Here is a 5523-nt window from a genome sequence, read left to right as displayed (position 1 = left end):
GCACATAACAACAACAACAACAGTATATAATCTGAAAATCTGAACTATATGAAGGAGAACACACTTTAGGATTGGAGGAAGACTCACTAACAATTTGTGATATACAGCTTTGTTTGGGGAAAGTGATGAGGATTTAAAGCCTTTAGAATGGATTATACCTCAATATAAAGAAAACACCTAACAACTACAAACAACATATACATGAACAGTGAGTATAGAAAGCCAGAGAATTGATACCTTTGGATGGTGATATTGACAAAGAATACTGAATATACCATGAACCTGGTGTACTCTGTTTCTTTGATAGTTTCTTCTTGTCACAGCCTTGGTACTACAAGGTGTGGAATAAGGATTCTAAGAGTCCCAGGTGGATGTCTGGCTACATAGAAGGAGTGAGCACATATCAGAGAATCTATGTGTTTTCTGCTTCAGTAGCCATGGTATCTGATGGCATGTAGTTGGTGGAGTACTTCAATATTTGCTCATAAAACAATGATTAAGGATAGTTGTTCTGTTCTGTCTTTGCAAGGCAAATTTTTCCACTTAAATATGGAGAACAACAGAAACTCTCAAAATTGTTGCAGTTACGTTGATTCTACCTGTATGATAAAGTATACCCCATGGGGCTTCCAAGGCTGGACTCTTTACAGAAGCCGACTGCCACATTGTTTTCTGCAGAGTAACTGGTGGGCTCCAATGCCAGCTTATACTATTATCAGGCAAGGATTTGACTACTGTGCTACCAGGGATCCTTTGAAGATAGATAGGAACTTTCTGAATGTGATTCTGTGGGTATATGATTGCCTGTTTTTTTTCCATTTCAAACTGTAGAGTCAGATGTAATTTGAGCTTTCTGTATAGACCATTACCTTTTAGTGCAGACTCACAATTGGCAGTGATTGCCTTAAGTGGCCATTAAAAAGAAAATGTGTATGCTTTTACCATCCTTTATAATATGGCCACACCCTTCAGTTCCTTTCTCCCTGCCCAGTTGTTTTTTCTTTTCTTCTTTGTTTAGTCTTTCTTTTTCCTATAATCTTTCTCACTTTTTGTCTGTTGGTGATATATGTAGTTAAAGGATCTGTGTGTGTGTGTGTGTGTGTGTGTGTGTGTGTGTGTGAGAGAGAGAGAGAGAGAGAGAGAGATTGAGTGGGAACCAACCCATAGCTGACACGGCAGGTTTTCAGAGGTAGTTAATCTCGTGGGAGGAGAGTGCCCATCTTCTCTTTTGGAGTGGCTGGTGGATTCATACCTCATACCTTAACACTCTTTATCTGCGTTTCAGTAACAGTGACCTGAAAGTTATAGCTGCTTTCTAAATCTGAAGTTTATTTCTAAGTAAATGCTAGTGAAAATCTGTAGTCACATCTGTAAAGTATTTTCAGTTCCTTGTTGAAAAGGAGAAATAGAAGCAGTTTATTTGTAGAAACTGGTTCTAGTTGTGGTCTGACATTTGTAAGCTGATTTTTTTTTTAGGAAAGGAAAATATCCAATTTCTTTCGCTTTTTGAGGATTTCTAACAGCACTGTATTTTCTCATAAAAGAAAATACAATTTTATTTAACAGGACTATTTTCTTTTTTTAAAAGAAAAAAATTTTCTCACATAAAGCATATTCTTTTATGTTCTTTAAAACTTCAGTATAAAATTATTTTAGAACAAATTCAGCTTAATTTTATAATCTGTCACATCATAAGGAATGCTATATTAAAAAAAACTTTTTGATTAGCAGTCCAACGTACTACACAGTCTGCTACCAGAGAAAGTTATATGTAATGATTTCTGCTATTATTTTTTTGTTTGAATGCAATTATCGAACAATATCATTAATATCACATGCAAGCAAGATTCTGCTGAAAATGATCTAAAAATGTTTGGAGCAATATGTCAACAGAGAACTGCCAGATGTACGGGCTGGATTTAGAAGAGGTCGTGGTACTAGGGATATTATAGCTAACGTTAGATGGATCTTGGCAGAAAGCAAAGAATACCAGGATAATGTTTATCTGTGCTTCATTGACTACGCAAAGGCTTTTGGCTGTGTGGATCACAAGAAGCTGTGGCTGACTCTGAGAAGAATGGGAATCCCAGAACATTTGATTGTGCTAATGCAAAACCTGTACTTGGACCAAGAGGCAGTTGTCAGAACAGAGCAAGGAGACACTACATGGTTCAAAAATCAAGAAGGAGGTCCACCAGGGATGTATTCTGTCTCCATACCTTTTCAATCTGTATGCAGAACAGATCATCTGAGATGCTGGGCTGTATGAGGAGAAATGTGGTATCAGGATTGGTGGAAGAGTCATCAACAACCTGCTTTATGCTTATGACACAACCCTGCTTGCTGAAACTAAGGAGGACCTGAAGCGCTTACTTCAGAAAGTCAAAGACTGCAGCCTCAAATATGAATTGAATCTCCAAGTCAAGAAAACAAAGATTCACCACTGGGCTGGTTGGCAGCATTGTGGTAGGTGGTGAAAAGATTGAGATTGTTAACAGCTTTATTTGCTTGGCTCCACAATCAACTCTTGGTACCAGCAGCCTCGAAATAATAAAAAAAAAAAATTGGGAAAGTCTGCTATCAGGGACGTCTCTAGAGTATTGAAGTGCAATAATATCAGTCTGGAGATTAAGGTGAGCCTGATCCATGCCATGGTCTTCAGATTACTTGCTGTGCATCAGAAAGCCGGACAATGACTAAGGATGATAGAAGGAGAATTGGTGCCTTTGAGCTATAGTGCTGGAGAAGAGTATTGAATATAACATGGACCACAAGAACTATAAACAGGTTCATCATAAAGAGGGTGAGACTAAGCTTCTCCTTAGAGGCAAGGACTCTGAAATTTTGTTTGACATAGCTTGGGCATTTTGCAAGGAGGGAGCAGTCCTTGGAGAGTGACATCATGCTAGGGAGGGTGGAGGGACAGCGCAAGAGGAGAAGACCTTGATGAGATGGATTGATTCATTGACTGGGGTAATGGGACTAAGTGTGTCAGAGACTGTAAGGTTTGTTCAGAATAGAGCAGGGTTCAGTGCTGTTGTACATAGGGTCGCTATGAGTTGCAAGTGACTCGATGGTACATAACAACAAGGTAGTGAGAGGGAGCTTTGGTGGCCTAGTGGTAAGAAACTGCACTGTAATCCCAAAAGCATGTAGTTAGAATCTGCCAGCTGCTCTGGGGGAGAAGGATGGGCAGTCTCCTTCCATGCAATTAACTGCCTCTGAAAACCCACCAGAGGGTCAGCTATGGGTCGGTTTTGTCTCAATGGTACACAACAACAACAGTCAAGAGGTCCCTAAGCTTATTTATGTTATTGTGTACCATAGAGTCGGTTCTAACTCGATGATATTCAAAACAAGGTAGTGAGTGAGCTTGGGTAGCCTAGTGGTAAGAAGTTACACTGCCAACTTAAAGGCAGCTGTTCAAACTTAACCAGCAGCTCCTCTGAAGAAAGATGGGCAGTCTTCTCTGAAAACACACAGGAGGGTCAGGTATGAGTCATCTCCAGCTTGACTACAACTAACAACGCGACAAGAGAATAAGAAGCTTTAAGTTCTTATATTCTTTATTCTTTTACATAAGTTGTTTTCTCTGTATCCTAACTGGGTTAAAGACAAGCTAGTCTGGCAATCTTAAAATCTAAGGAACTTCTCTTTCTCCTTCCTCCTTCTTTTCATATCCAGCTTTGTTATCCTGAGATGGGCTTCCTTTTTATCTACAAAGAAGGAAACTGAAGACAGAAGAAACTAGTCTACAGGATAGTCTACTTTGAGGCCAGAAGAACTAGATGGTGCCTAGTGACCACTATTGACTGTTGTAATTAGGACCACAGTAGATAGAGTGAGAGGATAATGAGCATCAAAACCTCAGATTCCTGTAAAACAGAGACTGAAAGCTGACTAGACCAACTGGACTGGCTGAGACTGCAGGACTCCCTGAAACTATTGTTCAGATAATATTCTTGAAACTTATACCAAAACCTGTCCCTGGGGTCACTTAGTAGCTAAATAACAGATTGGCTTAAGAAGAATGAGTATTGCTTAACAATCATCACATACATGAGATCACCCATTCAACAATTACTTTAAAACAAAAATGACAACGTAAGGAGACAGGGAAACTAGATTAATGGAATTGGAACAACCGAAAGGGAAATAATGAGAATGTTCACACTGTCAAGAATGCAACCAATATCACTAAGCAACTTGTGTAGAAACTGAACTGACACATAGCTGACCCTCCAGGGGGCTTTCAGAGGCAGTAAATTGCATGGGAGGAGATTGCCCTTTTTTCTTCTTTGGAACGGCTGGTGGATTTGAACCACTTGCCTTAGGGATTGCAGGGCAGCTTTGTGATGCTAGCCTGACAAAGCTTGAAAACACAAGTAAGTTATTAAAGCAGTAAACCACAACTTAAATATATTGTCTTACCCATATGCAAACAGGTATTACTAAAAATACATATATACATGTGGTAGTTGAGGAAAAAATAACCAGTCTTTTAAGTAATTCTTGGTTATTTTGGAGATCATAATTTGACAATGAGAGCATTTTGCTGTTAAACTTTAGTAAGGAAAAGGAAAATACGGGAACAAGTATAGAATTAATGAAATAAGAGCTATTTGGTTTTGAATACGTATAATTTAAAGAACTGTCTACCACCTCTTTCTGTAGATGTTAATGAAAAACTTTTAAAAATAACTTGTGGTTACTTAACATTATTAAATAAAATAGCACTGAATACCATTTTTTCAAAGCAGTTGTTTCGTGTGTATTTCTGACCAGCTCCAAATCCTCGCTTTCCAAAGGCAGCCTGTTGTGTGGGTACTACTGTTAATGAAGAGGTGCATGGAGTCCCAGACTTACAGCCCATTTATATTGTGATGTACTCTTCTTATAACCTCCTATATTATTATTTACACCTTGTCATTAGTAATGTGTACTGTATATAACCTTGCAGCATGTAAGTTGCTGCTGGTGTCATTCTCATGCCAACTCCAAGACACAAAGACAACATTTATAAAGATACTGATAATACAAGATAATAATTTAAAAGGAAATTTTTCATGAGGTATTTGAGGGATGTTAGAACCAGCTTAGGGAATTGTTGCAGCAGTAGCCCGTCATAAATTGAGTACTACCCATACTGCTTTCCTGCATTGCCTTGACTTTTTGGAAGGGGAAGTAGTGTGAATAAAAGACCAGGGCTGGACAAATGGTCTTGGCAGGGATAATAGAGACACTAATTTGGATCTGTAATCCTTCAGTGTTCAGATTTAATTTTTGTTGTTTACTTGCATAATATATTTCCCCCTTGTTATTAGTTAAATTTAAGTAAAATGTTTTGACTCTTGAGTATGAAAAATGGTTTTCTTCTGTTTATAATTTACTCCTTCTTCATGTCCCCCTAATATTTGTGCTTTCTACTCCCTTTTTACAATATTCTTTTTTTTAAAATATTTTTTTTATTGGGAAAAACATATTGGGGGTACAAGGAGGTGAGGGTTGGGGGCAGAAGGGTGA

General features: G+C 38.3%; 1 protein-coding gene across 1 annotated transcript in view; it reads left to right on the top strand.

The window, feature by feature from the left end:
- The window catches only part of MTMR6 (myotubularin related protein 6), a 49603-nt gene that overhangs the window by 8782 nt on the left and 35298 nt on the right, over window positions 1-5523 (top strand). The window lies entirely within an intron of this gene.

Source organism: Elephantulus edwardii, unplaced genomic scaffold, assembly GCF_000299155.1.
Source record: "Elephantulus edwardii isolate Elephantulus edwardi_28Jun2011 unplaced genomic scaffold, EleEdw1.0 scaffold00135, whole genome shotgun sequence".
Classification (NCBI taxonomy): domain Eukaryota; kingdom Metazoa; phylum Chordata; class Mammalia; order Macroscelidea; family Macroscelididae; genus Elephantulus; species Elephantulus edwardii.
Note: the sequence above shows the minus strand (reverse complement) of the source record. Positions and strands in the feature narration are given on the sequence as shown.